The sequence below is a fragment of the Falco peregrinus genome, chromosome Z (assembly GCF_023634155.1).
Source record: "Falco peregrinus isolate bFalPer1 chromosome Z, bFalPer1.pri, whole genome shotgun sequence".
Lineage (NCBI taxonomy): Eukaryota > Metazoa > Chordata > Aves > Falconiformes > Falconidae > Falco > Falco peregrinus.
The window spans coordinates 6,345,112-6,358,358 of NC_073739.1; positions in this window are offsets into that span (position 1 = coordinate 6,345,112).

Sequence of the window (13,247 nt, forward strand, 5' to 3'; positions counted from 1 at the left end):
AAGTCACATAGGAATAAATGAGTAACAATCTCATACTTTTATTACATCCGAATAAACAAACAACGGGGAAAATCTCTAAATGGCCTTTGCAAAGGAAAATTTTAATTCTTCAATACTTGAATCTTCTCTGCCTGTAAATAGAATAATGCATAATGCCGACCCACAAAAAGATTAAGCAAAACATTTTTAAAGAAATCTGATGGGCTGCTAGTGCAAGACAGTTTTGAAAAGGAAAGTGAAATTATAAATGAGAAATCAGTTAAAAGAAAACAGAAGGTAGAAGCAAACTGTCAGATTTTGGTGATGAGAAGATATATAGTACAGAGCACCTGGCCTCCAATTAAGACCACTGTTAGACGATTGAGAGTTAATGGTATCAAGAATCTAGTTGAATGTAGTATTTAGATATATAAAAATTGGAACAGATAACAATATACCTTCCTAGAAATACTTGATTAATTTCTGGTTACTGTTTTCCTAAGAGATATGTAAAAATAGCAAAGATTTGTAGAGGTATCCCATGAAGAGACTTCTTTTGAGCTTGAGACATTTATATTGCAGTTTGTGGAGGAGATAATTAAAATGGGATGTTAATTATATGCACAAAGTGTTCTTAAATGGAAGCTGCGTATTCTCTTATTTATCCCTTTTAAAAGCGGAACAGCAAAATACTTGATGAAAGATTTAACAATGTAAATTCTGTTTTCAATAGTGAAACTTATTGCTGTCAGGTATCAGAGGCGGAAGTCTCCTAAGGGGCAAGAGACAAAAAGTGTCCAACAGACTGAAGTTCAGGCAACTGTGCTTTTGTAAGGAGGGACAAACAGGGGCTTTAATAGTTTTGGGGGTTCAAAAGACAGAATAAATCTGCTTGGGCCCCTTAGCAAATGCAGCTGTGGGGAGACAATAGATAGGCTCCAAAAATGCAGGTGTTTTGAGGGAGATGTCCGTGTCTAAGAAGGTGCCACCAGAGTGCTTCATGTGGTAATTTAGGCTAAATATCATAGATTTTTTTTTCTTATATAGCAGATATAATCAAGAAGCCCCCAAACTTTTTCTTTCCTTCACTTAAATATTCCAGGGAACAGTCTGCTTGAGATGTTTAGTAGAATTTAAGTCATGTACAAGGTTTTCTCACACAGTAAAGAATTTAATCCTGCAAATGCTTCCAGGAGCCCTGGCTTCAGTGGATCCCTGCATGACTATAAGGATGTGTTGGTTTGTTTTTTTTCAGACTGAGAATTAAAGCAAACAAACTGTCCTCTGAAATCTCTATGGTAAGGTGAAACGAAATGTATTCCACACCCACAAATCCCAGCAGACGTAACTGGGACTTAACAGTGCCTCACAGGTAGTTTCTTCATTCAGATCAAGGTGCGGAGTACAAGAAGATGGAGTTAGTTCTTCATTCTAGATATGCTTCCTGCAAATCAATAATATCAAGGCTCCTTGGGGTCAAATCACTACATGACTGCCTTGATAAGGTGGTTTGTTCTATTATTGTGTTCATATTTTAATAAACACAGTGAGCAGGTGATACTGGTATGATTTTAGCCTTGTCAAGTATTACCAGGAGAAGTAAAAAATGAGTCTCATACAAGGAATGTAAATTTCATATCCCACTCCACTTTAGCTACTTTTTAATATAGAAATCTGGTGCCATCTTTTGTAAGGACAGTTTTGACAAAAAAGTCAAAAAAATGTTAAAAGTGGAAATTACACCGTCTTTACTATTTCTTTAAAACAAATGCAGAGTGAAGCTGTTTTCAAAATCGTTTATGAAGGGTGATAAACTCTGCTTAAACTTGCTTATTGCAAGTAAAAATTCCCAGGCAGGTAGGTGAAATACTGTGCAGTCTTTGGTTGTGTTTTTTTTTATTCAAGAGTGTCCTCCCCTTAATCTGCTCCATAAGCAGGAAGCAACTAGAGTAACAGGTCACTAACAATAATATGCCACCTGACAGTTGCTATATTAAAATCAGTCAATAGTAATCAGAATTATGATGAAAAGGGGAAAAATCTATTTTCTCTTATCTCTCACAATTGATTTTGATCCTTACCTTGATGAAATTATATTGGAACATGTTGTTCAAGTTACTTAACCTTTTTGCTCCTAGATTGAGTCCTGTTTGGTGACCTTGCTTGAAAACAGAGAGAGTTCATGTTAACAAATATGGAGGTCATCCAGCCCGAAGCACATTATTTGTGTTTTAACAATTTAATAACAAGGTGAAGTGGAGCACTCCAGAGGATGGCTATAATAGCTTTATTGCTTTTTCGTTATTAAGACCTCTTAAGATAATTGTTTTCAAAATTATAATATGAGCTTTTAAGAACTTCCAGTCTGAGCACTGATTTATGCTGTCCATGATTCCATTTCTGCTCTGTTTCACACTGTGTTAATTTTCATTAAGTTCATTATGTTTGAGACCTCTTAAGGGATTTATTTAAAATTCATCTCTTGATTAGACACATACTGTATACTTTTACTGCTGTAACAATATCTATTTTTTTCCCAAAGATAACAAGATCTGAATTATGGCTGTAATGCTATTCCTCAGAGTGCCTATATCAAGTCTCTTAGCGATATTAATATGTTGCTGTAATTATTTTTTGATGCATGTAAAACATATAGGATTTGATGAGAAAAGATATGTTTAACATAAGTGGGTTAGTGAAGTAAATCCCAGTCACACATTTTACATTGCATGCTTCTTTTAGGTACTATAAAAGATTAGATAAACTTCAAAATGCGAATTCAATATACTTTTAAAGGATTTAGAAAAGTCAGTTCATCAGAATAACACGTGTACATGTTTAATTTACAAAACAGCAGTTTGCAGACTGGAATAAAGCTTTTCCTAAAGCCATTAAATTTCTGCTTGACTTTAATAGTCTTTAAAATAAAAGGCAGCTACACAATAGATATTTCTTACTTGATAATACAAGAGTGTGTCATTATTATTATTATCTACTGGTAAAACATATATTGGATTCATTATCAATAACTGTGGTTTATGTTTTATATATGTAGATGTAAAACATATCTGATGGAACGAAAATCTAACAACCGGGACACATTTTCAATGTTACAGGCTATAATAGTTTCTCTCCTAGGATTAGGAATTAGCAAAATTAATGCAATGTACTGTGTGTGGATAAAATATAGCTTAATTTTAGAAAAAGGGTGGAAAAAAGGATGGATAGGCTGAGCTATATTTTTTTCAGAGTCTTAATAGTGCATGTTTTATTCTTCGGCTAAAGCTGTATTCTTGTTACAGTTTCTGTCTTTCAGCTTCAGCTCTTCTCATTTGATATGCAGCTTGACATGCCATTGATTGTAAACAGAAGAGGCCCCTAAATGCATATAGCCTTCATGTTCAGAAGACCAGGTCTCCGATCTTGGTTATTCCCGTCCAGCATCATGTTCTCACCTTTAACAGAATATTTTGTCATTGCTATGTTGTATTCCCACAAACTTCTTTGTATGAAGCAATTCAATGTATTTGATATTTAATGAAAGAGATTTAAAACCATTTATAGAATTGTGGGGGGTTGTTGGGTTTTTTTTATATATATACAATTAATTAATTAGCTTTAAGACATGTAAATTAAACACTTTGCAAGTCTCCCAATTTGGCTGTTTTGATTACCTCCTCCCTCCTTTCATGTTCACTCTAAAGTTTTTTGGTATGAATGAAAGTTTTAGAAACTTCTGGTTTGTAACACAGATGGCTGAGTGAAATACTATTACCTTCTAAGCCACCTTGTTCGATGTTTGGTAGTCATCTACATTTTTCTTGGGTTTTATTAAGTAATGTTGTGTTTTTAACAAACACATGTATGAAATTTACACAGGAAGAACACGAACCTCCATGGGTAATTTTTTACTGAAAACCGGACATATTCACACTTTTTCCAATCTATTGAAGTATGTGTCCTGTGAAGCTTCTACAATGGCTGTGCGATCCATTCTGGATTTCTTTTAATTTTAATTCTGAGATAAAACACTTTATTTTGTATAATTTATTTCAAAAGATAAGAGAGGCTTAAAAGAAGGATCATGTAGTTGCTTTTTTTGTCCTGCACAGTTAAGTGGCTTATTCCATATAGTGAAAAAAGTCACGGGCTTGAAGCCCATTACTAGAACAGCATTTTGTTAGGTTTGTTGAGATAAGAAGTCTGTGTACACTTTAGGATGTGCAAATACTAGTAAAGTGCATTTATGTTTACCTTACTGTAGGGTAGATTCTCTTGTGGCACTTTTGATTATTTTTCAAGCATGAAGCTTCTTAATGAAGACTGAACAGTTGAGATTCTTCCCTCTGCATTTCTCTAGGTGTCAGAACACCCTACAAATGCATATAGTAGGTTGTCCTAAACAAAAGTGGTTCCAAAGTTAATGTACTTTCTGCAGCAGGAGTTTCCCTGATCTCTACTGCATGCTACTGAAACAAAAATTCCAAGACTTGGAACCTCAATGTTCATTTTCAATAGGCACCTGCCAGCTGTTCCCTTTAGCTGTTTTCTTGGCTCTGTGCTGCTTGTCAGAGAATTTCATGTATTCTCTCAGGGTGCAATGACTGTTGTGTTGGTTTTTTTGTTTTTTTAATAAAAATAAGTTTCTGTAATTCATAATTACGTAGAACTTTTAAAAAGTACTTTTCACATAGACAAGACATGCTTAATACTGCATACTTTTAATTGAAAAGCTAGTAGACTTTCAGAGATTTGGCTGCAACAGTATACTTTCAATTTATTGCACAAGTATCTAGTAAGATCCTGGTGGAGTATATAGTTATTGAGAAACTTGTTGTAAGATGAAACTTTAATGGTTAAAATGAAAAGCTGAAAAACAGCCTTTTCAGGCCACTCTTCCATAACTGCAAGCAGCATGAATTGCCTAGGGAGCACCTGAGGGCTGTGGCTGGGATGATGCTCTCACTTGTTAGAGTAACTTTATCACAGCTTTCGCCTTCCAGTGGGAGCAGGCTCAGGGGTAGTGCAGCCTCATTCATCTACATGCATCTTTGGGAAGTTCACAGACGGATGCAAAAGAGAGCTATGAAACAATTTTAAATAGTGAAACCAGGCTGGATCCTCCTTTATTACTGGAGACTCTAGATCCAAATCTGACCTTTACAGCTTTGCTACAAGATAAGAAATTGTTGAAAGAATTGCGGAGAAGTTTGTGTGGCACACAATATCTGTGTTCGGTGGCTGAACCTCTAGGGACAGCTATTTTTGTGAAATTTTAATTGCAATCGTAATTGTGACTCTGTCACTCCAAAATAACTATTTTTCATGATACTAATACCAAAAACAAACTGTATACTTGTTTTTGCTAAGAGAAACATGCCACACATTGGTTTATAAGAAGTGGTGATTTTCAAAACTCGTCCTTTGTCAGAAGTAGTTATCATTGTGACTTGTGGTTTTTTGTGATGTTTTTTGTTGTTGTTTTTGGGGGAGGCGTAGGTTCTTTTTTCTTTTCTTTTTCTTTTCTTTTCTTTTCTTTTCTTTTCTTTTCTTTTCTTTTCTTTTCTTTTCTTTTCTTTTCTTTTCTTTTCTTTTCTTTTCTTTTCTTGTCTTTTCTTTTCTTTTCTTTTCTTTTCTTTTCTTTTCTTTTCTTTTCTTTTCTTTTCTTTTTTCTTTTCTTTTCTTTTCTTTTCTTTTTTCTTTTCTTTTCTTTTCTTTTCTTTTCTTTTCTTTTCTTTTCTTTTCTTTTCTTTTCTTTTCTTTTTTCTTTTCTTTTCTTTTCCTTTTCTTTTCTTTTCTTTTCTTTTCTTTTCTTTTCTTTTCTTTTCTTTTCTTTTCTTTTCTTGTCTTGTCTTGTCTTGTCTTGTCTTGTCTTGTCTTGTCTTTTCTTTTCTTTTCTCTTCTTTTCTTTTCTTTTCTTTTTCCCTTTCTTTCTTTTGCAGCAAGTTGAGCTTCTGGAAACTGGCCTGTTACTAGAAATCCAGGATCCATCTTCACTGCAGGATCTGTTTGTGTGTCTGTGTTTTTTAAGCACCAAAGGCAAAACTAAAACTGACCTTCTGAGGTCTGGAGATCATCCCTCCCCTATCCTACCTGCAATCTATTTTTTTTTAAAGCCATCTGGTTCAGGAGAAGGTTTAAAGCTATAATCTGTATGAAGGGGCATTGGACTTGCACAGGGGCTTCTATGCCAAGGGATTAGAAGTGTGCACATGTCCTGGAAAATCTGGACAAGAGAAGCGTTGTTCTTTTTCTTCATTAGAGGCTGTATTTCAGTAAGGACCACACAGAGAGACTATAATAGGTTGCAGATGGCAAACAGAAAAGTATGTAAATCTAGCATAGTGAAAACTTTAATTTTTATTATTATTTTTTGAAGTTGGCTCTAAAATAGCTGAAAACCTGATAAACCCAGAAGCTTTGGCAATTTTAAATGAAACTGCTTTTGAACGCCTTTTTACATCTATTTTACCTGTTTGTGTTTTTTTCTTCATTTGACACTTCCCCAGGGTCTCCCTACCCAGAAATGTCAAGGAAAGGTGTACTCTTACTTTATTTGCTGTAGTCTAAGCCCCTTAGTTAAATTATAACACTAATTAAATCTTATCCCAGTGGGAAAAATACTGCACTGGCTGGTTAAATCAGTGCTGTAGCTGCTTTGTGCTACAGGAGTGCTGCACAGTAGCCAACAGAGTAGTGAGAATTGCAGCCTTAGTGTTGGTACTCAAATGAGTTTAAAATTATCGATACTCATGCTACTATATCCTGTGTCTTGAGAGAAGGTATTTACCTGTGTTCTGCTCCCCTCTTTCTATGATTGGGAGGGTGGATTTTAGGAAAAACAAACAAACAAACATACACCACTACATTAATCGGATATGTGTTGCACAACACAGATTCCTTTGAAAAATGTCAACATTATGGGCTAGAGCTAGAAGCTAGAAGAACAGCCAAATCCTTCCTTCATCATGTCCAAAATTATTTCATATGACCAAGTTCTGAAGTCTAAAGTCTTGAATTTGTACTGGAGACCTTTAGAATTGGAGGAACACAAAGGGATCTTTAAACCTGATGGTTATTTTTTTTATATATTGTTAGCTTGATGTATCTGGAGATTTATCTCTCAGTTCATGTTCATTCTCAGTGCTGAGTCTGCACTTTATATTTCACTCTGTATTTCACATTTTATGGAGCAAGTAGAATATTAAAATTAGTAGGAAAAATCCATTGTCTGCCTTCTCTGAGGAATGCCAGCATGCAGGCATGTCCAATTATTTGATTTTTAAATTTTCAGCTGGTGATGGCTTTATCACTTAGGTTAGTACAGTCATTCTCTTTTTTCCTTTGCCCATTTTGGTTCCTGTCCTTCTTAAGCGTGGAAGTCTGTTTCCTTCTCAGGTTAAACCATGGCATGTCCTTCTTTTCTGGCTCGCTCATTTAGTCACTCTCCTGTTCCTTCTGTATAAATGACTTGTTACAGAGACAATATTTTCCTATTTCTACCTTGTGTTTGGAGCAGTGTGGCAGAAAGGATCCTCAATAAAGTGTTTAGGCTGTTGCTAGTCCCATTATCAGAAGAGGGAAACTAAGACTTGAAAAGTTTAAATGAACTCATGGATGATCAGCGTGGGCATTAGATAACATTGATATCATTATTCTGTGTAATGTGAACAACTCACATTTAGTTTAATTGGTACAGAGTTTTTGAATCTCCATCTTGAAAGTCCCCTGAGGCATGTCACATCTGCAAAGCTGTTGACCACCCCAGTTTTGTGCTCTTTCACTCTCCTTTCATGGGACATTGCATGTTGTGTGAGCTGTTAATTATTTATTGGCTCAGAAAGGGAGAGAGATAGATTTTAGCAAAGAGCATTTAGCGCACACTTGTTTGTTGTAAGACCTGGTCTTAACTGGCCTGAGAAGGGAGTCAGTCTTGAAGTTAACTGAGATAATGGTGTGTAGAGCAGGTGAGAAAATAGAGGGAGAGGGTGGCATGCTTGCCTTTCACTTTCAAAGGGTTTTGTTTTTTTTTTTTTCTTGATGTGTGATACAGAAGAACTGTTATGTCCTTCCCTAGTTCTTTCAGCCTCTCTTTTACACATAAATGTATAAACAGATGTGCATGCTCACATATTTACAGAGAGGATGGGAAAAAAAAATTCTGAAATGATTAAACAATTGATTCTTCCCAGCCAGATGACTATAGTAAAGTGAATGAGTCTCATTTTACCCAAAAAATTCCACGTGGGACATAGAAAACTTCCACTGAAATGCCACTGGAACCATAATGTTTTCTTTAAAGCTTTTGTTTATCAGATACCTCTTTCAAATGAAATATTTTGTTCAAAACTTTAAATCAAGTACATTCAGTGTATTTATAATGTTCATTTAAACTTTAAGTTCTGTATCACCAGCTATTATTATTACTTGTGACTTCCTTATGAGTAAAGTGTGTTGACCTGAAAGGTACTTAGAGGCTGTTTTCCATTACGAGAGTGTAGGAGGCATTTCTCAGGGATTAGAACATTTGAAAATTAGTAGTAGAGATATTATTTTCAAAATTTATCAGCTAGGAGTATGAAGCCTTTATCAATAAGTTAATTTTTTCGTATACTCATTTCCTCTAAAAGGTCATTCCACAGCCAGATCTACTCAGATGAGAGCACTTCACTCTGAGATTTGTGAATTTCCTTGTTCCAAAAGAGGGCAACGAAGATAAAGGATGTGGTCCCCTTGTTGCGATTTAATCTCCACACATATTTATTTTGTCTATTTCATCTAATTCTACTAATTTTGTGCTACCTTTGTGAGCAACCACGTATGTGCTTTAAGTCTACCCTGAAGGACTGAAAGTCCTGACCTGGGGTGTCTCTGCTTGTGGTCATGAGTATCTTGCTTTCGGTGATTATAAACTATTTTAAAAAACAGTCAACCATCTAGAGATGAGGCATGCTCTAGACATTTTCTTCACTTAATTCACGTAACACACCGTCATATACTTGCATGAATCAAGAAGTGACATTCCCATAAGAAATCAATGAGAAAGCACAGGTTTCTTTGCCGACTTCTGGCTGGAGGGGTGAAAATCCCACAGTGGTTTCTGCAGGTACTCAGCTGGTGCCATGCTCTCCCCAAAGCATTCTCGTCACCAAGAAGACTGAGTTAATGACATTATCCAGGCTGCAGAATACAGAAACTGAGTTAGCAACAAAAGCAAATTACTTTTTTTTTAGCTTTTTATGTTGCCACCCTTCAAACTGTACATGTTTTAGAAGCTTTACTTGCAAGTTGCTAGTATGGTCCCATGTGATTACACCACTTCAGATGCTTTCCAAGACTGTATCTTCCAGTTTAATTTAATCCAAAAGAAACCTGGCACACATGCTGTAAGAGCATTCACAATAACTTGGGGCCATTTTCTAGGGTTAGATATACTGATGCTAAGATTTGCTTCCAAATTACATTTTTGAGCTGAAGTAAAATGGTAGTGTAGATGTACCTATGGTGTCCCAAACTGGCTTGAACCAAGCAGGCACAAACCCTTCCTACCTTGTAAAACGTGAGTTGCAGAAGATAAGAAATAAATAGGTAATGCTACTACTGTTGCACATGAACAGTAGCACTTCAGTGTATCTCTACATGAAAGCTTATTTTATTATCACTTAAGGAAGTCATTACCCTTTTATGAGTGCTTACATGCTGCTTTACAAATATGTCACCACAGTTACATTATAAAAGCAGCATTATTTTTGCCAGTGGCATTTTATGAAGCAAGGAAGGTAGTTTGAAAGTAACTTTAAAAAATGCCTTTGCATTTTTTTACCCTGGAGAAACAGAATAGATAATGTTTTCCCACACTATAGTTAGATTTCTTTCCATAAAGTTTTCTTTTCTAAATGGTATATACTATCTTTAAATCATTAAAATGCAGTAGGTATAGTAAATACCTTGGTTTAATTGTACAGACAAGTAAGTTGCAGATCATCTTTATTAGATCAGTATTTAATATGGACTAAAGTAAAATTACCTTTTATACTACTTGTGTTTTTATTTCCTGCTTAGTCTAGGTAGCCCTGTTGGAGGCATCGCCAACATTCCCAGCAAGTTAAATGGCATTAGTCTAATGCCTACATTTACCAGTGGAAATAGGTAATAAGATGTTATCTGGAAATAGAAGAAAAAATATTGATCAAATAAAGAAAGATTACAATTATTTTCTCTTTTAGCAAAAGAGACTGGTAACTTTGAGCACTGTATTTTGAGGATCATACTTTAAAGAACCACTCACTTAAATTTTTAGAAAGAATAGTACTTCATTTTCTTTATCTGACTTGTCAGTACTTTTCAGAAGATTAAAAGACTAATGTTATTATTCCACAATGATAGACACAGTTTTGACTGGCGTTTTTGTGGGTTATCTTTTTATTTTGTTTTTCTTCTGTTTGGGGGACTTTTTTGTAAAGGAAAATATACTGCCTCATGAATTACAGATAATTTACTACTTTTAGTTACTTTAGTTTTGGTTTTAGTTACTAGCTTTCCATATTATAATCTGAAAACTATAGTGTAAATTAAACTGGATTTAATAACAGATTTCCTGTGGAATTTAAAGGCGGTAAGTGATATATGTTTCTCTATACATAGCATCTTTGCTTTAGAACAAATAATGTGGTTTCAGAAAGTATAGTATATACTGTTTCTACAATACCCAAATAACCATGTATAAAACAATACAACAGAGATGAAGCTGTTCTGAGCTCCTCAAACCTGTTATGATTTCATTACTAATCACTAGCTTCCCACTCAGTTTAGCAAAGATCTAGAGAAGTAACACTATAAGCAGATTTTTTGAAAGTCTGGATTAATATTAATTTTTAAAATATATAGGCACTTTCCGATGACCATAATGTATCCTGTGCAGTAGATTTTGCAGTTTGTAATACTGAGTGCTTAGAAATCCCATAAGAAATCAGATGTATCTCGCTTTATAAAAGTACAAATAACAACCCAACAGATAAACTGAAAACTGGAAACTGGTTTACTAAACAGTTCAAAATGTTATGCAAATTTAACTATCAAAGTCAATTAATAAACTATGCAATGCTGAATAAAGTCTTTCAAACTGTAAAAAACCTGCAATCTAGCCAATATCTATCACCGAAATCATAATTATCTCAGATACCTCCTTGCATATGCATTTATAACAGTAATTTCTCAGGTAATGTACTGAGACTATATAAATGTTTTTGTCTCTGTAAAAACCATGCAATTTAGGAATGAAAAATACTATTTAATTATGTAAGGCTGTGCTTTCAGTGAATCATGGATGTTTGGGTATTGCGTTGTAGCAAGCTGGAGTAGTAAGGCAACCATTTTACCCTAAATCCTCAAAGAGAAGTCTTGCAGGTCTAAGCCCTTTTTCACCTTGAGACTGAAACTAGTGAAATGTCCTTTTTCTCAGTAGATGAGAATTTGTATAGCCTTGAATGCAGTTTGGGCTTCTCTCTTCCATGTTCCCCCTCTCCTGATCAAATCCAGATCAACTGGGGAGAGAAACTTAAATACCCTTGTTGGCTTTAGGAAGGCTGGGATGCAGGCACTTAGTAATTACAAATCACCAGTCACTTGATTTTGAGGAAAGTCTGAGCTTCACTTGACTCCTTTGAAAATTTTCTTATTTAGAGCCCAGCGTGGCCCAGAGCAAAATATGTTTAATAGTCCCATAATGACATTTCTTTGCATCTTCACAGAAAGGCCAACCTGTTTATTAATACTGAATTCTGTGCTGCTGTAGTTCAGCTTGTGTCAGATCTGCATGTGAAAACCAGGATGTGTCTGCTCAGAGGTGCAAAGCTTTGAAAATGGGTTAGATTCAGTCAGCAAGTGTTAGATAACCTGAAAGCAATGATGATACAGAAATTTTTCAAAGCAAAAGTGCATATGTTAATACCATTCTAGATATCCTTAGGGTTGTGTAGCTAATTGCATAGCTTTTTTAGAACACTACTTACTCTTCTAATCAATATCCAATTAGCAATTGCCATAGCAACTGTAAAATATAGGATGTCCTGGTATGTAAGGTATGTTAACTTCTAAGATACAAACACCAGTGGGAAATACAACGATGTCAGAGGAAAATTTGTAACTTTTCCCTCAGTATTTTAAGGGGAAGGAATTGATACCACTGTTCAGTGCTCAATTTGGGGAAATAAAAGTACTGCTGCTTCATTTTATATTCCAGTTCTCTCCCTTGAATGATGATCAGAACGCCACTTTTTGCATATTTGGTTTCTCTATGTCCACAAATGAATGAAAACAGAGACTAAAGTCATAGCTTTGGTTGACCTGAAGAACTTCAGGTGATCAGACCCTCCTCAGGCCCTGGAAAGATGATGGAGCATGTCTGTTTACAACCCACATTCATGCAAATAGTCATTTGCCTTTCCCAAGCACAAATCATGCTTGACCAGCTGTTGGCTAAGTGGAAGAGAACAGGCCAGTAGAAACGTTTATTCCCTGGAGAGGAGCACAACACTGAAACAGGTTACCCAGGAGGTTTTTGCATCTCTGCCCTTGAAGGTATTCATGCTCCTGCTGGATCAAGCTATGCCAACCTGACCCAGGACCGGTGGTAGTTCTACTTTTAGTGGCCAATTGAAGACTCGTGATGTAACTTTCCACCTGTATATCCTTGATATTATGAATGTGTGAAAGCATGTTAAGTGTTGCTTTCTTTAATTAGAAGACAAATGTTAGATCCTCGTGACAAAGAAAGGGGTGGTGGTCTCTTTGAGTAAAAACTGACACATCTAAGGGACATTTGTGGAAATGCTGCCTTCTTGTATGCTTGCCTCTGCCTCCCCTATATAGCTCTGCTCAACGACACCATTGCACCATTTCATTGTTTCAGTCTGCTTACCTTTCTGAAGCCCTAGATTTGCATAGTCCTTTTAAATGATTAATCTACTTTTGCAGTTTCTCAAGAAAGTTTCTTCTGCCTGCTACATCTCTTTTGTTGCTTTTTATAGCATCAGGATATGCTTGTATAAAATTTCCTTGGAAAAGGACTCTTTCATAGGCTTATTCCACACTTTTCAGGCAAGTGTCTGCCCTGCCAAGAACCCCAAAATGCTCAGTTACATATTATAGCACTAAGAAATATCTGTCTTAAAAAATTTTAAACACTTTTCTTCTCATGCTGAAATTTGCCATTCTCAGTAAGTAATCCCCTTCAGGGATTCTCCTCTTTCATTCATTATAAATCATGA